Below are 25,829 nucleotides of genomic sequence, written 5' to 3' on the forward strand. Positions count from 1 at the left end.
TCAGCATCGACACCTGCAGAGACAAGAAAAGATAAGTTTAATTACTTTCTAGTTTAAGCGCCCTTCGCAAGAAAGGTTACCGGAACAATTTTTTGAACTATTTATTCATGAAGAATCCTACTAGACTTTGGAAATGAACTTTCAGTTTTAGGAATTAGAGTTTGTAAAAGAAAAGGTCACAAGGTGATCTCTGCAAATTTGGAAAGATGTAATTTCTGAATGTTTTACTTGTTTATTCTTGCAATGTAAAACTTTTATTTTAGACAGAAGAACACAGAGTTTTAAGAACGCAGAACATTATTTAAGTAAGTGAAGAGGGGAGAAAGGTCTTTTGTTTCTTTAGGTTAAAGAGGGGGTATTTACAAGAAGAGAAAGAATAGGAAAGGTCATGAACTATTCTTTTGTGTTATTACAGTAATCTCTTCAAAGGCTCGAATTTGCAACCAGACAACACGACAGAGCATCTGTATTCACCTGACAAGACTGACCAACAAAACAAGAAAGACATACTGGACGAAAGACAGACAACAGCTGTTCGCAGGTAGGCGAGAAAGTTTGTACATTAAAAAAGGAGAGTAGTTGGTAAAGAAGTTGTGTTTTCAAATTAGATTAGAACTGGAAGTAATTTGGTGATTCTTGTTGTTTCGCAGGTCGACAGCAAGAACTCCTACGTCCAGTACCGGCCCTCCTCCCCTTAGTCTAGCTCATATCTTGTAGTGTTAAATTCTTCCTCCAGGAAGGAGTTAGTCTCTAGGGAGGTTGGTCCCTTGCGTCCCTGCGAATTCACAATTCGTCGTCTCATATCAAGACAAGGTAAGGGACGACGTAATTATTGTTCTGACAGAAGGCAAAGCCCAAGTAGAATAATTCGCCTGGACGCAATGGACCAAGTTTCCCTTCAAGATTTAGCAGCCATTCTAAATGAGTTAAAACAGGAAAATGAAGCTTTGCGTAGAGATATGGCATCTCTTCAACATTCAGTCCAACAACAGCAAAAGCCAATTTTAAAACCAGCCACTTTCCAGGGAGGAGCTTCTTCTTCTGATGCTCAAACTCAAATTCAAGTAATCACACCAGTTCCTACGCCCTTAGCACAACCTGAGAGGTTTTATGGAGACCCTAACAAATTTACCATCTTTCTCAATCAGTGCCATTTACATTTCTTAGCCAAAACCACAGCTTTCCCAGATGATTTCTCCAAAGTAGCTTTTATGTTATCCTACTTAGGAGGAGATGCAGCCTTGTGGTCTGTCCCCTTGGTAGAAAGAGACGAACAGGTGTTATATAATTTTAGAGCTTTCGAACGGTCTTTAAGGAAGATATTTTCAAAACATGTCTTTGTTCAATCGGCTGACAGTGAGCTTTTAAATTTAAAACAGGGATCATCAGATTTACTACACTATATATCTGTGTTCAATCGCTTGGTTCTGGAGGCCGATTGGCCACAAGAAAAAAGGGTGTCCTTATTTTATCGAGGTTTGAAGGACGAGCTTAAGGACATGGTAACCCAAGTCCTAGAACCCCCAGAAGAAATCAGTGAATTCTTTGATCTAGTGGTGAAATTAAATCATAGGCTCTCTGAAAGGAAAGGAGAAAGAGGAAGATCGGACCATAAGGTAATGTTTCAAAAGGAAAGGGTCCAAACTCCTCGAGATTCAACCCAAAAATTACATCCTGTAGAACCCATGCAAATAGGGTCTATTCGAGGACCTTTAACTAGAGAGGAAAAGGAAAAAAGACGAAAACTAAACCAATGTCTTTATTGTGGGAAGACTGGACATTTCGTGAAAGAATGTCCTACTAGACCTAATAAGGGGAAGCCTAAGTCCACAGATGTAGCCTTAACATTAGAAGGTTCGGAAAACTAGAATGCTCGATAAAGGAAGAGGTCAGTTTATCGAATGTGTGTTCCAGTTCGTCCTCAAATGTCCCACCCAATGGGGTGTCGACACCTTTGTGTAATTATAGAATTGAAAAGTTTAGCCAATCCAATGAGTCCTAGAAAAGTAGAAGCAATCATCGATTCAGGAGCTACGGGAAATTTCATTGACACTCAATTTTTGAAACATTTAGGGTTCAATTCAAATCTAAAAATTCATCCAGAAACCGTAAGAGCAGTAGATGGTAAGGAATTGACTTTTGGACCCATAAATAAGCAAACTGAGGTCTTACTTATGGACTGTTCCCCTATACATAGAGAAAGACAAACTACTTTATGAACATGACCTTGTCATGGTTCCTACAAAAGCTCTTCAGGAGTCAATTATCCACCTTCTTCATGACACCCCTCTCTCTGCTCATCCGGGAATTGCCAAAACTTACGAACTAATCAAGAGACTATTTTGGTGGCCTTTTATGTTCAAAGATGTTCAATTATATGTAACCACATGTAGTATTTGTATCCAAAATAAGCCCTCTCATCAGCCTCCTAGTGGTTTGTTAACACCTCTTCCTATACCACCTCAACCTTGGCATTCTATCTCTTTAGATTTTATTGTTGAACTTCCTTCAACTCAAAGAGGGGACACAACAATTCTCACTGTAGTGGATCAGTTTTCACGTATGGCACATTTCATTCCACTAAAAAGACTTCCGACAACTATGGAATTAGCTAAAATATTGATTACACATGTCATTCGTTTACATGGAATTCCATCTGTAGTAATTTCCTACAGGGGATCTCAATTTATATCTCATGTTTGGAAGAATTTAAGTTCTCTTCTCCAAATGGAAATTCGTTTGTCATCTAGTTACCACCCCCAAACTGATGGGTTAACTGAACGTACAAATCAAACCATCGAACAATATCTGCGTTGCATGTTGACCTCTGTTTCTGGAGATTGGTCTGATCTCTTAAGTACTCTAGAATTTGCATACAATAATGCAGAGCATACTTCCACTAACATGTCTCCTTTTTTTGTAATTATTGCTTCCACCCTAAAAGCTTTCCAGAAAATATAGAGATTCAAAATACAGTTCCAGCGATCCATGATTACATTTCTGATTTGTCTACTATTCATGAGGAAGCCAAGTACAATTTGGCTAAAGCAAAAGAATCCCAAAAAAGAACTGCTGATAAACACAGAAGGGAACAACCCCAATACAGTCCTGGAGACAAGGTTTGGTTGAGCACAAAAAATTTGGCCATAAAAGGATCTAAGAAATGTAATCCCAGGTTTATAGGTCCATTTCCCATTGATAAGATCATCAACCCAGTTTGTGTAAAGTTGCATCTTCCCCAGAAATATCGGATCCATCCAGTATTTCATGTCTCCTTGATTAAACCTTTTGATCCTCAGACTCGGATGATTCGTCCTCCTTCTTCTGTCCTAATTGATGGTCATTCAGAATTTGAAGTCAAAAAAGTTCTAGATTCTAAGAGAATTTGAGGCAAACTCTTCTATTTGGTAGATTGGAAGGGGTATGGCCCTGAAGAAAGATCATGGGAACCTATCGCTCATTTGCAAAATGCTCCTAAATTTCTGAGATCTTTTCATTTGCAGAACCCTTCCAAACCAAAGCCTATTGCAACTGTTTTAGGGGGGATCTTGAGGAGGGAGTACTGTCATGATTCTGTATGAGCCCTCCACTGGGAGCTCCAATGTTATTTCGGGCGCTATTCGCCTTCAAAAACCCACCCCTTTCCCGTGCACCTGCACTCCTAAGTATGTATAATGAGGGTGTGTGTTTTGTGGAAAACGGAAAGTTCTCTTTTGTGACTTGTGACACTGTGTGCTTATCGAATCATGGTACCTTTGATTATTGTTTGTTACGCTTCTCCTGATATTTTCAATAGGTTTAGAAATGCCCTTTTAGTATCAGAAAGCTAACTTGCCCTTAGATTTTAATCATGCAGCTTGCTTCAGAGCAAAAGCAACAAAGATGTTCTCTCGCATGCGCCCCCACCAATTCTGGCCGAGCGCACGCATACGTAGGGTGCGGCTGGGTGCGGTCAGGTATTTAAACCGCACCCAGCCTTCTGGAAGGCGCTTTGCCTTCCGCCTGCTGCAGAGAAAGGACGTGCTGAGCTCCCGTCCTTAAGAAGACAACCGCTTACCTGATTTACGATCTTAAGAACTTCTGGCTTCGATCTTCGGCATCTTCTTGAGAATAAAGGCCTGGCATTTTCTTTTCAGCATCGGAACCTGCAGAGACAAGAAAAGATAAGTTTAATTGCTTTCTAGTTTAAGGCACCCTTCGCAAGAAAGGTTACCGGAACAATTTTTGGAACTATTTATTCAAGAAGAATCCTACTAGACTTTGGAAACGAACTTTCAGTTTTAGGAATTAGAGTTTGTAAAAGAAAAGGTCACAAGGTGATCTCTGCAAATTTGGAAAGATGTAATTTCTGAATGTTGTACTTGTTTATTCTTGCAATGTAAAACCTTTATTTTAGACAGAAGAACACAGAGTTTTAAGAACGCAGAACATTATTTAAGTAAGTGAAGAAGGGAGAAATGTCTTTTGTTTCTTTAGGTTAAAGAGGGGGTATTTACAACAAGAGAAAGAATAGGAAAGGTCATTAAATATTCTTCTGTGTTATTACAGTAATCTCTTCAAAGGCTCGAATTCACAACCAGACAACACGACAGAGCATCTGTATTCACCTGACAAGACTGACCAACAAAACAAGAAAGACATACTGGACGAAAGACAGACAACAGCTGTTCGCAGGTAGGCGAGAAAGTTTGTACATTAAAAAAGGAGAGTAGTTGGTAAAGAAGTTGTGTTTTCAAATTAGATTAGAACTGGAAGTAATTTGGTGATTCTTGTTGTTTCGCAGGTCGACAGCAAGAACTCCTATGTCCAGTACCGGCCCTCCTCCCCTTAGTCTAGCTCATATCTTGTAGTGTTAAATTCTTCCTCCAGGAAGGAGTTAGTCTCTAGGGAGGTTGGTCCCTTGCGTCCCTGCGAATTCACAACTCGTCGTCTCATATCAAGACAAGGTAAGGGACGACGTTGTGGAAAAGTAAATTTTGCCATGTTCTGTGTCCCTACGTGTTCCCCATCTTATGTTATGTGTGTATGATTAATATGCATATGTATTCCCCATGTTTGATTAAAGACGCAATTACAGTTGTGTCCATCCCTAGTATGCCAGTTCCCAGTTCTCGTGAATACTACGAATATCAGGCCTATGTAAAGTTACGTTGCCACGTTTCTCAGTGTGCACGTTATTTCATTGTAAAGTCCCCGTTTCTAGGCCTCAAAAGGGCCCGGACACCAGATTCAGCTCCTGTCTCCTGAGCCCTCGCTGAGGAGCGATACAGCCCCCACCTGTATCCCTGACCCTTCACTTACTTCCTGCCTCACAGTGCCCGGCTCGGCCTGGCTCTGCCTGCTAGTCTGCAAGAGTATGTTATGATTCTAGTTATCAGTCCAGCCCTCCTTCTCTGCATTCCTAAGCTACTGAATCGCATCAATAGTTTCCGTCATCGTCTAGCCCTTACGTCTCCATGTAAGAGAAATACTGTATTTATGGTCATTTAATATTCTTCATCACGCACTACATGTAGAATAATGCATGCACCAGTCTTAGAGTCTGTTAGCCTTTACCCCGATACCTTTTAGTTTATATCAACATGTTCTCTAAACATCAGATACTAGATATTGTTTAGGTACATGTCGCCCTGACTCTCCAGACTTCAGTCTCTGCTCCTAGCGCAGAAGTCATAGCCCCCAGCTTCTCCTAGTAACACGTCATTGTCAGTTTGTGCGCACCATTAGGTTAGAGGTCCCGGCTCCTCAGGTAGCCCCCTCCATGTTTCCGCCCCATTTATGACATATTCTGTTACGTTTACATCACATGTCTATGTAAACGCCTCCTGTTACACCCACTTTCACCCTTATCTTTCGCGACTGCTATTGACCACACCCACTGCTCCGCCTACTGTATTCACTGTAATGCAATTGTTTTAGTATATATATGTTGTATTTTGTTATTAAAGTTAGCGCGCTCATCCCAGATCCAGCCCCGGCAGCTGCCGGGCTCTGCCATCCTATTCCTGTGCAGGTTGTCCTGTTCCTGTCCTTTATGCTGTATTAAACCTGCAAACTCCTACTACCTCGAATCTTGACTCTTATTTATTGAGCTATCTGTTATTGCTATGTCCAGTCAAACCTAGATCCGGTATTATTTATTTATATACCACAATCATTGTTCTGACAGTAAAGCCTTGAAAACTTACATCTCCCCCTCTAAATATCCCTTTCTATCTTCTCTTCACTGACTTAAAGGTTAGCACCTGCACATCCGTTATAGGGCTAATCATCCACATTACAAAATTTCTTCATCATCATCTGTCATTTGTAGCAGTGTATATTGAGACTTATGTGTCCTCACTACATCCCACCCATCAGACAACAGTGGACATCCTGCGGGACGCAGTTGGGTCATGTAAGGTCCATTGTGTAGGTACATTGTGCCATCAATATATGTGCTACTTTCTACAGTAATTTTTAACTTATTATTATCTTTTCTAGGTACTATGAAATGACTGTCCACTGACCAATTTCCCTCTCTTAATAGAAAATGTAACACATCCATGAATATTTTTATTGTCTTGGGAAAGTTAGTATAAAAGATACAATTTTAATCCCAGTCATTTTCACTACTATGCATTTTTACTTTTTTCACAACAGCTTCTGTTCTGAAGTGACAATGTAATGATTTAAACTCAAAAACTATTGTAATTCACAAGTTATAGTTATCTCAAGTAACTTTAACTTGTGCTCTAAACTAAATATGACTCACGCCTCCACTATGCACAGCCTTGTCAACAACAATGTCATTTCAAATGTTACAGTGATTATATCAATGATGTTATAGAACATGTCATGATTGATGTAATATGTTGGGTTAATAGCTGTGCATGGCGAGGACCTGAGTTACTGTTACTTTAGGGCTGGTGAATTTCAGTAGTTTTTTTTGTTTAAAGCGTTACATTGCTACTGAAATGCTCACCTAATTGTAAGGTCACTTTAAGCTTTGGATTTATCTGTGAATGTCTAGGGTTTTTCTTAACATAAAACAATATTTTATTACCATATTTAATGCCAACTGTTGCTTGGCAGGTAAAACACTACCAGCTTAGTATAGTTGATACCAGTAATATGGTTAATGTAAGCATTCAAATGACATAATCCCCAATCGTTTGCCAAGATGTAGTCTGGGAGTTTGGGTTGATTTAAAAAAAAAACTTTTTACAGAGTTTTATATAGCGCAAACTTGACCCGAATCGGGTATTAGAGCGCTTGACATAGCACCAGTTGCACTACATGAGGACATATTCATTTTTTTTAGGCACAGGGAGATTAAGTGATTTGCCCTGAATCATAGAATGTTCAGCAACATTGCCGAGACTCAAACCCAGTTCCCCAGATTCAAGGTCCACTGCCCTAGCTGTTAAGGCCAACTTCTCTTCCCAATATCTTGATATCTTTCTCACTTCTTACTTTCTTCCAGGTTCGCACTGAGGTACTCCCACCGGCACCCTCAAAGAAACCCAAAGCACATGTGCGTTTTATGTTTCTTTTTACTATCCTCTTTTTAGTAACCTGTCTAGCATAGGAATGTTCTTTCTTGCTTCTATCTTCGAGCCTGCATTCGTCTCTGATACACTGATCTCTCTATTTTATAGATTTTGTAATCTATTGCCAAAAGAATGGAAATAGCAGCTTAGAGAGATCTCAGTTTAGGGAGAAAACAAAATAAACATTTAGCGCTTGTTTAGCTGCACCCAAAACAACATAAATTAATCATACGATAGTCAGGGAATTATAATAACAAATGTTAGAAATAATTTGGTTCTGTGGTTGCCTATTCATCATTGCCTAGCCTACCCATTACTTCCTACCCTTTCTCTTCCAAAATTGTATATGCTCCCACACCTGTGAGACCCACCCTCCTCCTGGAGTGTGGTGGGTTGAAGCATCCAGCAGCCAGGTTCTTCTGATCTCCTCTGGTCTCACAGCCACCTCTTTTGGCCCGGTATGCCAGTATCTCTAGGCAGGCTCTTGTGGCTCTTCTCTGCTGTGGCCCGGGTCCTCGATGTCAGTGCTTCACCTCTCTGAAGTTTCTGCATCTTACCTCGGGTGGATTGGTTTTGTTCAGCTTCCTTCTCCATTCTCTCCTGGGGTTCTTGTCCCTCCTTGCTTTCACCTGCTTATCCTCTTATCCCCACCTATTCTGCATGTCCTTCTTTTCTTTCCGTAACATTTGGTGTCATGTCCTGCAAAAGTAAAAGTGTTTTTTCTCTTTCCTTTGCAGGCATGCCATTTGGATCAGCCCAGCATTGGATGTCAGGTAAATCATCCCCAGTCATCTTCCCCCTGACACCAACCCAACACCGCTCCTGACCTGCAACCAAGCACTTCATCAAATCCACTACTGTGTGCGATGTGGGGTTGGCCTGCCCCTGCATCCAACCCTTGTGAGCAGTTAACCCCATGCCACACATGGACTTCTTCTATGTGCAGGGTGCAGTTGGTCTCGCTGTTTCTGACTGCACTCAGATAGACTTACTGTATTTGCCAAAGAGTCACAACACCAAAATGTAAAAAGTGACCCTATTCTCATCTTTCTCCAGGAATCACCACTATTATATATATATGTGTGTATTTCAGTATTTCCACAAATTCAACATTTAATATTAGTTATTATTATGAAAATGTTCAATAACGTTTTAGTAGAAAAGACATGTCTGTGATTCTTTCTTTTAACATAGATTTTATTATTGCATTTAACAGGTTGAAAAATGTTACAAGAAAGACTCAGACATATCGTTTTTTTTGTTTTGTTTTTTAAATAAAACCAACAATGCATCTGAGTCCTTCTTTTACTGTTTTTTAGCACACAAAATGCAATCATAAAAACATCAACGAGAGAGCCTTGCACTCCAGCTGAAGAGCATCCTTATGATTCTTCCCTTTTTTTTGACGAAACTAAAGATGATAGATTCCTTAAAGCTCGGAGGAACAGTGCCACCAAGTCTAACTACGTTGAATAGTTTCGTCAAGAAGGAGTCAATTCCTTGGAAAAGATTTTTAAAAAATTTAATTGGCAGGCCATCAGCTCCGCAGGCCTTCGCTCCTCCCATCGATTTTACCACGTCCATGATTTCCGCGGCCAAAATATCACGGTCAAGTAGATCAGCTAAAGGTCCATGCAGAGCAGGAAGATCAACTTCATCAAAATATTCATGAATTTGGCCCGGCCCTACCTCATATTTTGTGGAGTAAAGCTGTGAATAATGTTCCAAAAAGACTGTGGCTATGCCATCTTTATCTTTTATAATATCTTGGGTCTTTGGATCAATGATTTCTGCTATCACTGCTTTTTCCTGTTTCGTTTTTGTTTCCCCTGCCAGCATCATTTGACTCTCCTCATAGACTTGTTGGAAAGTTCTAGAGCTATTGATTTCTTCAATTAAAAAAATTTATTTCGATGCAAACTTAGCCCTAGCTAACTGGGTTGCAGCATCTCCACAACTCCGGGGTTGAGAATCTCTAAAGCTCATTGCATTATCTACTGCCTGTTGGAGTTGATTAATCTTCTCCCGCCTTTCTCTCAACTGGGCTGCAGAGTATGCAATCGATTGCCCCCACCTGGCTGCTTTAAACCCCCCCCAAACTGAAAAAAATTCTGCCGAGCCCTCATTAATTGTAAAAAAAACTCCAGTATCCACTTCTTGGTTTCGGCTACCCATTGAGGGTCTTGCAGAAGAATTCGATCCATCTACCACCTGGATTGGGACCTCCCGCCCCCTTCAGTTTCAAACTCCATTGTCACAATGGAGTGATCCGAAAATAGGTTGGCCCCTATTGCGATACCTTGTAGCCTTAGGGATCATGTTATTAGAAAAAGGTCGATCCGAGAGGCCGTGTGAAATTGGTTGGAATGGAAGGTGAATTTGGAAATCGCAGGATAAAATTGCCGCCAGGGGTCTACCAACAGATGTTCGTGCCTTAAGGCCTCCAACACTTTCTTTGTTTGCAGTTTGAGTTCTTTTTATTTTTATTCGAGGCGTCTTTTTTAAGATCCTGGATAAAATTGAAATTTCCACCCAGAATTACTTTTCCGGGGGCACCCCTAAGTAATTCACTGATCTTCAATTGGGCTGTGGTATCATCCATTGTTGGGCCATAATAAATAAAAAAAATTAAAATCAACCCATTTAATTTGGCCTCCACCCACAGCCACCGCCCCAAAGGGTCTCTGCGAACCTGTCCAAATTCCCACGGGAGACTACGGGAGAAGAACATTGCAACTCCTCTTTTTGCCAGACCGGCCGAGGCAAAAAAAGCATACGAAAAAAATCTCGGCAGGTTCAACAGAGGGAGATTCGTTTTTAAAGGAGTTTCCTGGAAAAATACTAATGGGGGCGAGAGGGACAATAACCACCTAATTAAAGCTCCATATTTTACTTTGTTTAGTATCCCGTTGACATTGATTGAGATAGTGCGGCACATATTAGTCATTCTTGCCATATTTCAATTGATTTAATGAAAGGAAAAAAAGAATTTCAGCAGCAAAAAAAGGAAACCACCTAAAGAGATATTTTAGCCCTCTCATTCTCTTAAAAACCTTAACTCTACTCCCCCTGCTCCTGCTACTTTTACTGCTATAGTCTATTGAATCCACTCCCAAACCCCCCAACCCACCTCTCTAGAAAGGTGAACCACCACACTAAACACCTCTCACCCCCCATGCTGCTTTGGAGGGTGCCATGGTTCTGCACCCTGAGTGACCCAACCCTCCCGCCCGGTAAAGGCCACTAAACGTAGGCTAGCACCAAAAAAGAAAAAAACTAAAAAGCAACAGGAAAAGCAATAGAAAGTCAGTAAGTCCATTAACTTATTATAGCACCGAAATTTCCTTGAGAAGATCCCGTGCCTCTTCTAGGTCGGAGAACATGTGAAATTTCCCTCTATCAAGGACACGCAGTTTTGACTGCTGAGCGATTGATGCCTGTGCACCTTGGGCTTTAAACAAAAAGAGCAGTTTGACGAACTCTTTGCGTCTGCGGATATATCAGGGAAAATTCTACAGCTGGAAGTTTTGTTCACCGGGAATTGCCTTTGTTGTATGGCTATAGCCAGAATCTTCTCTTTAATGCGATAATTCCTATAGGCTGATTAGCCTCCTTAAAGCCGATTTTAAGATTTTAATGAAAATATGATCCCAACGTTATACCTCGATTGCCCAGGCCTTAATACATCGAGACCAGTCCGGGTTTGTGGCTGGGAGGTCAATGTCCTCCAATACCTGAAATTAAATCTCCAATAGAAGGAATGGCGAAACTGAAACTATTCGCCGATGATATAATTTTATATCTGCAACCTGACCAACCCAATCTTGAGCAGTTTTTGCACAAATTCAGTCAATTTGAATTGATTGGCGGTTATACAATAAACCAAAATAAAACCGAGGTTATAGCATTGAACGTGGATTGTAATTTTCTACCCCCAGTTTTAAAATCCCAAGCACTGAGGGCAGAACCTATTAGATATCTGGGTATTTATGTTTCTAATCGACTTTAAGATGTATTTACTTTGAAATACGTAGCAATGCTCAATAAAATTAAAACTTTGTTAGATCGGTGGACCCTTTTACCGTTAACTCGTTAAAATGTCAATTCTTCCCCTTCTGATCTTTCTTTTTTTAAATGTACTGCTTAAGATAAATTCTTCCTACTTCAAAGAGACTGACTCAATGATCAGGGATTTTTTTGGGAATAGGAAAGCTTCTAGGGTTAAGCTTCCTATACTTCAGTTGGGAACCGCTCAGGGGGGCTTAGCCCTACCAAATATTCGCTTTTATTACTTGTCAGCAATTTTGGATTTGTCAACACGTTTATTGGAACCTAATTGTCAGATAGATATGATTTTTTATTACAGAATGATTCAGGAGTCAGGATTTCAAGTTCCTACTTTTTTTTAAAACATCTAAATTACCTCGGAAGATCCGATGCAAGACCCTCTGGGATTTCTCCAATAGACTTCAGTCCTTTTTTAAACAAGCTGGGTTTGGGGGCTGGTATTATTTGAAACTAGATGAGTGTAAAATCTTTGGGCTCCAAATACATTCCACTAGGCTCAAAAGATGGAAGGACGGTGGTCTAGGAGAATTGGGTCTCTTTCTTACTTTACAGAAGCTTATTTCCTGGCAAGAGGTCCTAGATAGGGCCGGGAGTCAACTAAAACCAGGGTTTTTGGAGTATCTCCAGATTGCAAATATTATAAAGAAATATAATCTGTCATTGGGCGGGCTACCATCAGCCCAGGCCAATGCGCTATATGAAGCCAAACTGAAGGGGTTGGGAAATTGGTACACCTTACTGAGAAAGGGTGAAGAGTCCCCCCTGGTTGAAGGAGTTCTGGCAAAAATAACCAGTGAAACAAATTGCTCCTTCTCGGAGCAGGAGTGGGAGGAGATAGCTCACCTAGGAAGCAAGGCCCTTAGAGCAGCCAATTTTAAAAGGATGGCCTTCCTATCTCGTTGGTTGGTCGATCTCACCCCAAAAGCTCTTAATAAATGCTTCCAGGGAGTGGAAAATAAATATGTCAGACTCAAGGCGGGGGCGATTGGCTCCATATATTTTTACTTGCCCAAAACTTGAAATATGTTGGCGTAAGATCTTCACTGCAATAAGCCAGGCCTTAAACAAGACGCTCGACCCCGAGGTCGAAGTAGCTCTCTTTGGCATTTCCCAAAAAAAGGTCGGATTTGACCAACGCCAAAGGGACACACACGGCGATCTGTTCCCTACTAGTCCACTCCCTAATCCTCCAAAATTGGAGGTCTGAGGAGGTACCATTCTACCTTAAATTGGTTTATAAAATGCAAAGGACAAGGAGCTTCGAGAGGCTTACGCAAAAAGAGTCGGGGCAACAAAAAAGTTTATTAATGTTTGGAGATTCTCTGATAGCTGGAACTCCTTGACTGCTTTGTAGCACTTTAGCACTCGACACTTTATTCGTATATAATTAAGGATAGCCTCATTAGTACTTTCTTCTCAAGGTAGAATGTTTATTTATTAAATGAATACAAATGATGTCGGAGGGGTCTTGCAAATAAACAATAAGAATGATATCCAACCTTGCAATGTATAATATTGAGGACTGTTAGCACTTCTGAAAATGAGGACGGTAGGATTGGCACCTAGTGGCACTTTATGGCTATTTATTTGCAGGAATGATTAGCTTGTATTTAAATGTAGCAGGGTTCCTTGAATAGACAGAATGTTTATGTATGGTTTGAAAATGTCCTCCATTAAGGGATCCAGGCCAACGACAATAATAATACACGCTACGATCAACTCTGTTGTATTTCCATATCTAGCACTGTTAGCACTTTATAAAGCATGGGAGCAGGAACATTGCTCTTATCTGTTATTTTGTGTAAATGTTGTTCTTAATGACCAAGGTTCCCATTAGAATTTGTTTGTCTCTTTTTAAAATCTGACTCTCTACAATCTAAATTATTGATTATTGTTTAATGTATTAATTGTCCTCTGCTCAATAAATAAAAAAAGAACATAGAGCTTTGTTTAGGAGTGCTTTAAAAACATGGTAAGTTCTCCTGGCATGGTTTCAATTACCTGGGAGATTTACTGGATTTTTTATGTTGCTGGGGGTTGCTTCACTACCTGCAGGCCCCAACGACTTCAAAAAGATTGCTTAGTGGTGTCCCTAATCTAGGGACACCAGCAAGCTTAGAAAAATAATAAACGATAAATCCTTCACAGGACATTATAGGGCGCTCCTAGAAAGAGCAGTGAATAATAGATAAGTGGTGCCTGACACTCCTTTATTATTAATTTGGTGTCCTGGTGCACAACTGGAGAACCATGTTTGAAAATTATTGAGGGGGTGTGCAGCCCTCGTTCCTGTGCCTTTATGTCCCTGGGACAACATCCCCTGGAGCTATTCTTTTGTATTAAGGGAGGTGGGCACATAGCCCTCCTCCCCAAGCCGCTGTGGGCCAAAGGGACACTATCTCCTGGGGCATTTATATTTGAAAAAGGGGAGGGGCATAAGACTCTCTACTTGAGCAGCTTTGGGCCCCGGAGACCCACACTCCCAGGGGCCTTTCATTTTTTTTTAGAGAAGGTGGGCACATGGACTTCCTCCCCTAGCTGCTTTGGGCCTCAGGGACCCCATTCCCTGTGGCCTTACTTTTTTAAAGGGGAGGGGAAGCAGCCTCCCTCCTAAGCCAATAGTGGCCCTGGGGACCCGATTCCCTAGGGCCGTGAGTGGGTGCCCCGTTGCCTAACCGGGCAGCCATAAAACACTATGGGCTTAATTATGAGTGTGACGGTCCATGGACCGCCAGACTCATGGGGGCACGGCGGCGTTCTCTCGATCACACTATTATGATTAGGGCGGTTAGACTGCCATTGCCACGCCGGCGTTCCCTGGTGGTGTTGCGGTGGTCAGGAGGCATCAATATGCTTGGCGGGACCACAGCGATCCAGTCAAGAATATTAGGATTTCACTCTCTGCCATGGTTTTCATGGTGGATCCTCAGCACCCTGGAGTGAATGCAGAGGAGCACAACATGTGCCTCCCGTATGCATGCACCCCAGTTCCTGCATGGCATGGACTTCTCAGTCCATGCTGTGCAGGAACTGTTTTTGGCGTTCCCATTTCTGGGCCCATTTTCAGGGCACTGCGGGGGGGACGTTAAAAACAAGAGCCCGTCAGACAGGAGGAAACTCCTAATCTGGTGGGGGGTCTGACCACAGCTTTGGCAGTGCGGCAGCAGGACAGACCCGGCGTCACACCACAAAAGTTGTAATCAGGCCCTATGCTATGGGCATTGTGGGGAGCCCCAAGTCATCTGCGGCTCCAGCCAGCACACCAGCCAGTGCCATACTGGATGCTGGTGGGAGCTGGTACCATTGCTTTGCTCAGGCTTAGGCAGGAGCAGCATTTTTTTTACTGTTCCCACTGGGTGAGAACAATGTTCATTTCCATGCCTAGGAGAGGGCAGGCACTTTCCAGGGCAGGGAACCAAAGCGTTCCAAGGATTAGCTCCCCGGGACTCTGTGACGTATCATGTGCCAGGTGTTGGGGTCCCCAGGATGGATAACAGCACAGGATGGGGGTATGTAGTCCCCTCCAATTCTTTAAGGAATTTATCCCAAGGGAGATGGGTCATTGGGGCCTAAAGTGGTTTGGGGATGGGAGCTCTACGGTCGGAGTTTTATGAATACTACTCTATACACTTAAAAATTATTTGGTAATAGGCTCCAATATTTGTACTCAGTGATCAGTGTAAAACCAAGTTTTATTTCCATCGTCTGGTGCAATGTCAATATGTAACTAATTCAAAATAACCTGAGACTAGTGCAAATGTATCAGCATCAGTTCAACATTACTCGAAATAGATGCAGTCTAAGTCATCTTGCCATTTATCTTTCTAGTTCGCCACTATAGACAGTCTGGAGGCAGCCTTAGTTGTATTGATAGCTATACATAAATACAATAATGACAATAAAATCATAAGGAAGTGCTTTACTGAGTCCCTTGATGACAAGTTTTCCTGAGCACTGAGCACTGAGAGGCGCTAGCGAGCGGAGAGAGCGGAGAGCGGAGAGAGCAGAAGCAGTTGAAGCAGCAGCGGGCAGGACGCCGTCGCCATTCTCAGCAGTGTGGCGCCTGAGGTTCTGCCAAGTCCTGCCAAGCTGCCTAAGCTGACCGCTGACTACCGCTGGCAAAACGGCCCCCCTGGAGCGAGCTTCTGACGTTAAGTCGGGGGGCCACGGGACATCACGAGACAACCGGACAGCAGCGGGTTCGGCAGTGAGGCGAGGCGAGGCTCATTGAACCAGCGTATCGGAACGCTCTGCCTCTAGCCTCCTGCCAGCCCCTCCCGGTACACGGACACAATCCCCCACCCGCGAGTGAGTTGGGGAGGGCGAGGGAGCATCTTGGCGGACGGCGGACAGCGGACGGCCATCACAGACTGCGGATAATAATGGATATCTGCAGATTACTGACTATTGACGGCGAGTACCGATGAGTGAGGTACGAGTCAACTTTCACCCCACATTGTTTAAAAATAATCCCCCGCTGGCACCTTGACTGCTGGCGACAGATTTATTGAATCTATTGACCAGTGATGAATGTTTGCTGCCAGTGGCCAGTAGAGCGCAGCAGTGAGCCGCAGTGAGCCGCAGCAACAGTGAAAGAGCGACAGTGACAGAGACAGTAGCCGTGCAAAACGCCAGCCGCAAAACGACAGCCTCAGCAGACCAGGCTACGGATTACAGCTACAGCTACAACATTCCGGGACTACATCAGGCCCCCACGGGTGAGAGGTTTTAGCATCGGCTGCATTATTGACAGCATCTTAAACGCGTTAACAAGCATTTTTAAGTATTTTTCAGCATTATTATAAGCGTCATTAAGCTGCCCATCTGGATAAACATGTAACCAAGGAAATGTCCACCTGACAAGCTACTTAACAGCAGCGGCAGACTAACAGCAGACTAACAGCAGACTAATAGCGTGTTAAACAGCTCACGCAAGTGGGACCGTGCTCCATCGGGCTCCATCATATACCTGGTAAAACTGACTTTCCAAGTGCTTTTTCAACGCAAGTAGTCACCCCACCTCATACGCTACACACCGCAACCACACCTCGCTATCCTCCCTGACGGCAGCTGTTCCTATTCAAAGGGGCAGACAGGCTTGGTAGGGGCAGTGGGGGTGGAGTGGAGTGGGAATTGGAGCAGAGGTGGTACAGGTGGCACAGATACCAGGATACCAGGAGCACTAGAGACTATAGGCAGGAAAAGCAGGGCCCAAAAGTGGATGCTCAGGACCTCGGCCATACTAGTGCTGTGGAGGGCTTGGGAAGGCCCGGTAAATATATAATCACACGACAAGCCTACAAATCAGAAGGAAGCCAGACAGAGAAAAAAAAACCTTGAAGCCGGAGTTCCAGGAACACGCAAATTAGACGGATCTTATTAAACAAACCGGAAAGAATGAGTGCGGCAGAACATAAGTGTAAGGTAAAAAAAAACGAAGAAGATAGAAACCAGGGCACACAAAAGTCAAGTAGCAGTTCCAAGTCCAAAACAAAGTAATATTGGGATCCAAAAATTCTTTTACCTAAAGGACCCCATGGCGGCAATCTACGGTCAAACGCAGGAACAAGCCCTCCAACCTAGCCCAATCACACCGGCACCAAGTGTAAAAGAGAATGTGCAGCTGCAATCAAACAGCAAGAAGGAGAAAAAAAAAGATTCACAAGATACTCATAGTGAGAGCAGTCCAACAAACAATCCAATAGACCAGCCACAAACCTCTCTGACTTTTGCCAAGCAAAATAGCAACATTGGCCTTGGCAAGTCCCTTGTGGTAATAGCCCAAATAAACAAGAACGACTCCCAAACTCACGAAAGAGACAGGGAAATAAAGACCAAGGATAAGGGCAAGGTGAAAGAAACAATAATGGGTAATAAATTGGTGGCTGGGACGACTCATGGCCAACCTCCCTCTCCCTACCTGACGACATAAGCTTGGACAGACAAACAGGAATGGAAAAAAACACCCAATCCCAGTTAGAAGCATACCTAAAGATCAGCCAAGGTCCGCAAGTCAATTATAGACCACAAGAAGATCAGGAAAACGGACCAGGTGGTAACGGAAGGCTGGAATCTACACCATTGCATCCAAACGTCAACCCCCACGAATGGGACAAAGGCGAAAATAAAACTAAAGGATGGTCTAAAAACAATCTAAACCTAGAATCTCCAATTAGGATTTCATCTATAGGTAGGTCAGATGAAGAGTCAGATGTACTGGAAATACCGTCCAGAGAAGAACACAAGGCCCCATGGAGTAAATCATTATTAAACACCTTAGACCAGGCAATTAAAGCACTGAATTTCCAGTCAGACAAAATGGACGTTCAAATCGACCTAATAAACCTTATTGCGGGTCATATTTCAGGTATAAACACCAGGCTGGACCACAAGGCAACCTTGCTTCTAGGGAGGGTTGATAAGGGACTCCACACAGAGACCATCCAGCCAAGCAGTGTATGCGGCAAATTAGTGGACAATATGTCAAATTTACCGGTCATAATAAATGACACACTAAGTGCGGTTCAATCATCAGTGGATACAAAACATAACATTAAAACCACGAGCGATACTGGGGTAATAAAATCTGATGTGGAAATTGGGAGTCAACACATAGTAAGAGACCCTACCCAAAACAGGTACGTAGAGGAAGAGATAAGTAAGTTAAGTGAAGAAAAATCCGACAATGAAGAAGGCCAAATAGAGGAGGTACAATGCGCAACAATCCATACTAAAGTCAAGTTAACAAAAAGACAAAGAAAGCGCGCTAGGAAAGGGAGGGCACAACTTAAATTCCAACCTTCAACAGACATTCATACGTATCACATCTTTCATCATACCACCTCTAAGAAAGAGAAGCCAGCTTCTGAAGTAATCGTTTCAAAGCATATAGACAAGTCCCCAGACCAATCAGCCCAGTCAAGTGCAGTGAATGGGAATAGCCTGATTACAGAATCACCAACCCGCCCTACCTCCACAAATTCAAAACACACACAAGGGAGAAAACATTTGAATAGTCACAAAAAAAACCAAAAAAAAACCATACGAGCCCAGGATAAAGACAAGACTCAACACGAGGTTGACGAAAGGGTTTTAGTCCAGGAGGCCTGTGCAAATCAGACAGTAACGACTCACCAGACAGACGAAACACAAATACCTGAGGTCAAACCAGCAAACCAAGACATGAGGTCCCAAAATGCCCCAATCAACGCGGATACTAAACAAAATATAATAGACAAAACTAACCAAAGGCAATCCATAAAAAGAGTAGACGAAAAGGGAAACATAGGAACACCAATAAAAATTAATTCAAAGGAAGATGGACGAACCTGCAGTATTCATCAAGCAAACAAACAAACAGCGTGCACTCAGATACTCCAAAATACAAACATTGATAAAAACACGGATAAAATAAATAACAAGGATTACAAGCTGAACACGGACAGGATTAACGAACCCATTACCCACCCAAAAAAAACAGACGTTTCAATTGAAGAAATAACAATAAAAACTCTGAGCCGAGGGAGAAGAACAAACGTAAATGGTGAAACAACACAAGATACAAAATCGGAAGAAGAAAAAAAAGCAAAATTGAGTTCACAAACACAAGCAGAAACAAACAACAAACTGCCATTCATACCTGAATACCAGACAACAGGGGGCCAAGACTTCTTGAACAGAGGTAACATAATGCGGCTGCTAAGAGAAATCCCAGAACTGGACGACATAGCATCCCAAGATCTTCTGTCTGTAGAATTTAAACACACAAAAAATAACTCAGAGGTAGAAGAGTCTTTAACCACCTGGTCGTATAAGGACATAGTTGATAGAATACTTGCTACGAGCATGTCTTTTGAAGCTTGGGGCATAGAACTGAGGCGGGAAGAATGGAAAAAATATACATTTCCGCTTTTAAAAAGCATAACCATAGGTAAAAAGAAAGTGGAAGAGGGGAATACCCAAAAATCATGCTTAACCGCATGCGTGCGGCGGCTTTTTTTGCGCTCAGCTCGTCATCAGCGTGCGAGCGGCACAACTCATGACGAGCTGAGCTCGTCATGAGCGTCGAAGCAGTTAAAGGGAGCTTGTTCAGTAACTCTGCAAAAAATATCACAAAACATAAGGAGACATGAAAAGGCAGTGGTGCAAGGGGGCGCTCAGGAACAAATTACTGACTGGTCCTGGGTGGCATCGGTTTTGAGCAATAAGTGTTCCTAGCAAGTCCAGATATTTAAAAGAAGATGGAAAATTACATCTACAGATAACAGTTGGTAACCAGAAGGAATCCATTGCTGCAAACCCACATATGATCAGCCTCTGTTCCTGGAATATTCATGGTTTTAATAGTATGGGGCACGACCATGAAACCACAAACTTCTTGGAACAACACGACTTAATATTGCTACAAGAAACCTGGAACCTGTGCCAAATTTCCATCCCGAGTTATATCGAGTTTCACGTCCTCGCCGAAAAACTCTCAAAATGTGGACATCCGAGAGGAGGCTTATCAACGTATATCGCCCAACAATACAGATGGCAAGCGGAAGAAGTAGACACTGGGGTAAACTGGACACAAGCAATAAAACTTACGGAGAAGTTGGACTCAGGTTCATGTACTCGCAACCTATTAGTGCTTAATGTTTATGTACACCCGGAAAAGAAAGAGAAAAATGAAAAGCTGATAACACTACTAACCTTGATCAGGGCATTGCAAAGCACTCATGAGTGGCATTCCATGATTATCTCAGGGGATTTTAATATCAATCTAACAAAAGATGACAAAATAACTCAAGCTCTCGGAGAACTGGGCCTTTTAATCCTGAACAAGAAAGATAATGGGGACAGCGGCATACCTCTAACCTTTGTAAGTGGCAATCGGAAGTCAACAATAGACTTCACAATAATGAGCAACAATTTGATATCGATGGTGAGCTCATTTTCGGTGGGGCAACGCATAGAAAGCGATCATCTTCCACTAATCACCAAAATAAAAATGTTGGTCAGCAAGACGTAAAAACAAAACCCCGTCATTCAGTATACCGAAAAATTCAATCTACGTAAACTGAAATGGGGAGGGAAGGATATAAAACCAACAATAAATAAACTTTAAAATGAACTGCTCAGATTAACACCGCAAGAAAAAGAAAACCCGATAAAAACATGGGAATATCTATGTGAAGCCGTAACAAGAAACCCCCCACCACAAATCAGAATGCGAGAAGAATCAATACTGGGAAAAAGCCTTGGTATAACATTACCTTGAGAGAGGAAAAAAGGAAAATCGCACGAGAAGTCCGGAAGCAGGTGCTAATGATAAAAAGTGGAATAAAACCAGATAAGTCAAAATTGAAAGTCATGCGGAAAAGATACAAGATCATGCTGAGTAGCGCAAAAACATCGTACCAAGAAAGAATAGTAGCAGCTAAAAATACCACAGACACGACCAATAAACTTCCTTTTCAGACCCCCCTAATATGCAACAAACCTTCTCTGTTATCCTTCCCTCCAATTGATAATACAGAGCTTCTCTCCCTCTGTAGTCACATTAAATCAGGATCTCCCAGTGACCTCATTCCTGCCAAAATGATTGGCCCTCTGATCTCTCTCCTGGGTCCTCCCATACTGGAGGTGATTAACACCTCCCTTATGAAAGGCCAGGTCCCAGCAGATTGGAAAAAGGCGGTGGTGAACCCGATAAGGAAGAAAGCAGCATCCCCTTGGACTGACCTATCTAACCTACGACCTATCTCCCTTCTACCCTATCTGGGAAAGGTTGCGGAAAAGCATGTGAACGCCCATCTTTCTCAACATCTTGAAGCGACGGAAGGCCTGGACTATTCACAATCTGGGTTCAGGCCAAACCACAGCACAGAATCTGCTCTTCAAACAGTGACCAATAACATCAAAATGGCACTGGATGATGGCAGCTCTATGATTCTGGTGCTGTTGGATCTTTCCGCCGCTTTTGATACGGTGTCTCACGTGGTGCTTCTCAACCGCCTAAGGGAGGTAGGCGTGGAGGGAGGGGCTCTGGCGTGGATGGAGAGCTTTCTATCTGGTCGATTCCAAGAAGTGAGGCTGGGCTCCCACAAATCCACCCACAGGGAGCTCAACAGGGGAGTGCCACAAGGGTCTTGTCTGAGCCCTACACTTTTCAACGTGTATGTGGCCCCCCTGGCCAACTTAGCAAGATCCTTCGGGTTCACCCCAGTGTTGTACGCTGACGACACCCAACTCCTTTTTCCCTTTAAAAAACTTACACCTGCAATAAAAAGATCTTTTGCAGATGGCATGAGAGCCATTGCAGAATGGATGTCATCAAACTATCTGCAGTGTAACGTTGGGAAAACTGAGGTCATGCTGTTCGGGCAAGCAGCAACACACTGGTCATCGGACTGGTGGCCTTTGGAGTTAGGCCCTGTCCCTATCCCCAAGAGTACGGTCAGGAACCTGGGCGTGCTACTTGATCAGCAACTTACATTCAAAGATCATGTAAATCAAGTTGCCGGCACCTGTTTTCGGGCTATTAGGATGCTTAGACGAGTCTTCCCCTACTTACCGGATCCTCACAGGAAAACGCTTGTGCAGGCTCTTGTCATCAGCAGGGTGGATTACTGTAATGGTTTGCTCCTTGGAGCTAACGAGGAACAACTTAATAAATTACAGGTGATCCAAAATACAGCAGCGAGGATTGTCCTGAATGTTCCACCGAGGACTCCCTCCTGCCCCCTGCTGATTAGACTCCACTGGCTTCCAGTGAGGAAACGAGTCCAGTTTAAAACCTTATGTACCATCCACAAGTGTATGATAGGGGAAGGCCCAAAATACCTGGCTGAAATTTTTCAGCCTTACATCCCCGAGCGTTCCCTACGCTCCAGTAACCGGCAACTGCTGCAGATACCTAGAGTAAAGAAGACCAGACAGGGTGGCCGTGCGCTGGCCCATGCTGGACCAGTACTCTGGAACTCTCTGCCCCTCGAACTAAGATCTCTTAACAGTCACCTGATTTTTCGGAAAACCCTAAAAACCTACCTGTATCCCAGTAACTAATGTATGTCTTGCCTGTATATCACCACTGCAGCACACTTTTCTCAGAACACCCCCCTTGCAGCAACAGCGCGGAGATACCCCTTCGGGGGTCTATTCTGGCGCTCTATAAGAGTATAAAATAAAGATGAAATGTGGGCAAAATTACTAATTGCCGGGAAACACAAAAACGCCCGACCATTTTGGGGTATCATTAACAAACTGACAAAGGGTAATACCCTAATACAGGAGGCAGGCATTGGAGAAAGTAAGTGGATCCAGCATGTCAAAAACATGCTTATCGACAGGGTGGATGGACAAAACTGGCCCTGTATATCAGAGTGCAAACTATGCACTAGAAACTTCGAACATGCGGTAAATATCTTAGGAATAGGAAACAGTCTACCAGAATGAACTCCGAAGCTAACTTCGGATTGTGAAAATGGGAACATAGGGAAATCTGAAAACACACTCGCTAGTAAATCAGAAAAATTAGTAGTCATAGTGCCTGACACCCTAGTAGCAACAGACCAGCTCAAAGCTATATTAAATCGCCTGAAAAAAGAGGGTGCAGCGGGTCCTAACGGGCTTCCAAACTCTATCTTCAAACATTCGCCTGAATTCTGGGCAGAATATTTAACACCACTCTTTAATTCAATTTACAACCAGAATAAACTGCCTAGATCCTGGAACGGGAGCATAATTCACCCCATTTTCAAACAAGGTGATCATAATGAGCCGGAGAACTATAGGCTGATTTCGCTGATAGATGTGGAGGCAAAATTATATGGGTCATGCTTATTATCACACCTTCAGGACTGGATGGAAGACACAAATATAATACCAATGTTCCAAACAGGTTTCCGGCCAAGGACCGGCACACTAACAAACTTGATAACCCTGCCTCTCCTGAAGGAAAAAGCAGAAAAAAGGAAGACGAGACTGTACGCTTGTTTTATAGATCTGTGAGCATCCTTTGACAGGGTGAACAGAACCCGACTATGGGAAAAACTAAGATCATGGGGCCTCTCGAAGAAGCTACTGGAGGCTATTATAGGCTTGTATAGTAACACCTGGGCTCGAGTTAAATTGGGAGACGGTAGCAGCGTAACGGCCGAAATTAGAACACAACAGGGCTTAAAACAAGGCTGTGTACTGGCCCCAAGCTTTTTTAACCTTTATATGGCAGACATCGTCAGTCACATGGAGGTCGGGGAAGGCCATCCACCCTACCTGTCAAAAATTCCAATCCCCTTCTTGCAGTATGCGGATGACATTGTCGTTCTGAGTCAAACGCCAATAGGCCTGCAAAGGATGATCAACAAATTGGTAACTTATTTGGAACACGAATGCTTGGAACTGAATAAAGACAAAACCAAAGTGGTCCGCATCGTGGATCCGAAAAAGCCAACATTCAAATGGTACGCAAATAGCACCCCAATAAAGGAGGAAGCATCATACAAGTACCTAGGTCTGAAATTGGGGCGAGGCCAAACGAACAAAGAACACAAAACAGGCCTAAAAGCCAAAGTACAGTCCCTGATCTATGCATACCGGCAATTACAAAAAAAACTAAGCTGCCCGAATTATACACACCTGCTGAAAGTGATAAAAGCACAAACCCTACCCACTTTGTCATACGCATTGGTCACCTGGTGTGGCAAAGAAGCGGGGCTGTTAAACAGCGTACAAACAAAGATATACAAGGCAGCCCTAAACCTCCCAAAATCGTCAGAACCGGCGCAGGTTCGTCTAGAATTTGGACTTCTGAATCAGAAATTTCGCAGTATGGGATCCTTTGTGAAACTCTGCCATAAAATACGCTTGTCAGAAGAAGGCTCACTGGACAACCTGTGCTGGAAAGAAATCGATACCCAGCAGAAACAGCACGTGCCAAACAGTTGGGGAGATTTCTTGTCCCAATCCTTGAACTGTATAGGAATTGAAGAAACTTGGGACTTGATGCCAGATAGACATACCTTTGACAAAATTGCAAACAACGCAGTCAAATGGGAATCCTATCTGAAGATATAAAATAAGTACCGCAAAACGACGACACGGTGGACCGTGATAAAATCATATTCCGGGATAAAGCCACAGACTTATCTGGAAAGTCATTTCAATAGGTTCCTAAAACAAAGATATATGAAACATCGATTAGGCCTACCGTTTTCAAAGGATTTGTTGCCATCCTGGAAAAACTGTCACATTGACCCTCATTATCGTCTATGTGGATATCCAAATGAAACATTAACTCACTTACTATGTGTTTGCCCGGCGCTTAAGGATTTGAGGCTTTTAAAGAACATTTTTAAAAAATTGAACATTCGGACATGTAGGCAAGCTGTAATTCGATGGCTAGATGGATCATCTCCTATGTTGGCTTGCAGGGGGGTTAAATATATGATGAAAGCACAATCTCTCCTACAGCAAGCTGAACAGGGAATTATAGCACCAAATTGAAATATATTACATTTTATTTTTCATACTGCCAACAGATTCTAATAGTTAATATTTACACGTGTGTTTTCAATGCTCTACGATGATCGAAATGCATTTTGTAATAATTTGTAATAATTGTATACAATAAAAATTGACATAAGGAGAAAAATGTTGAAATAATAAAACAGAAACATACATATGTAAAGGAGCTTTTGGTCACCTCTCTTTCTCAACCGGTCTTTCAAACTGCCATTCATATTTTATTTCTGCCCACTGCAGTGCATGACATGAGGCAATGGGTGAGATCACTTCAACCATTAGCTTTCTTGCACGGTGCATGAAGACATTATTCAAATCATTGTATTAGCACAGCCAAATACAAAAAATAAGTCCCAGGGCTGATAAATTAATACTTTACTTTGTCAATTTTTTATTTTCATTTTGTAGCCTATTTAAATTTTTGTGGGTCATTTTGATGAGTCTAACGACCTTATTTCGAGTTTGGTTTGTGGTCTGTCTCTCCGTCAGGACAGCAGAGATTTTGTCCACTACTCTTGTGGAAGCCCGAATGCCATATTTACAGATTCAGGAAGGCAGAGATCTTTATGCTTAAAGTAGTGTCACTGTTACAAAGTCTTCAGACCAGATATCATGTTTAATACAGCTGCTCAGCAAAATATTTATGTTCTTCAAAAACAAACTCCCAAACCAGGAGGTTGTTTTCGAAAAGCAAACAATAATGACATGACATGCTGAGAGGTG

The sequence above is a fragment of the Lissotriton helveticus genome, chromosome 9 (assembly GCF_964261635.1).
Source record: "Lissotriton helveticus chromosome 9, aLisHel1.1, whole genome shotgun sequence".
NCBI classification, from domain to species: Eukaryota; Metazoa; Chordata; class Amphibia; order Caudata; family Salamandridae; genus Lissotriton; species Lissotriton helveticus.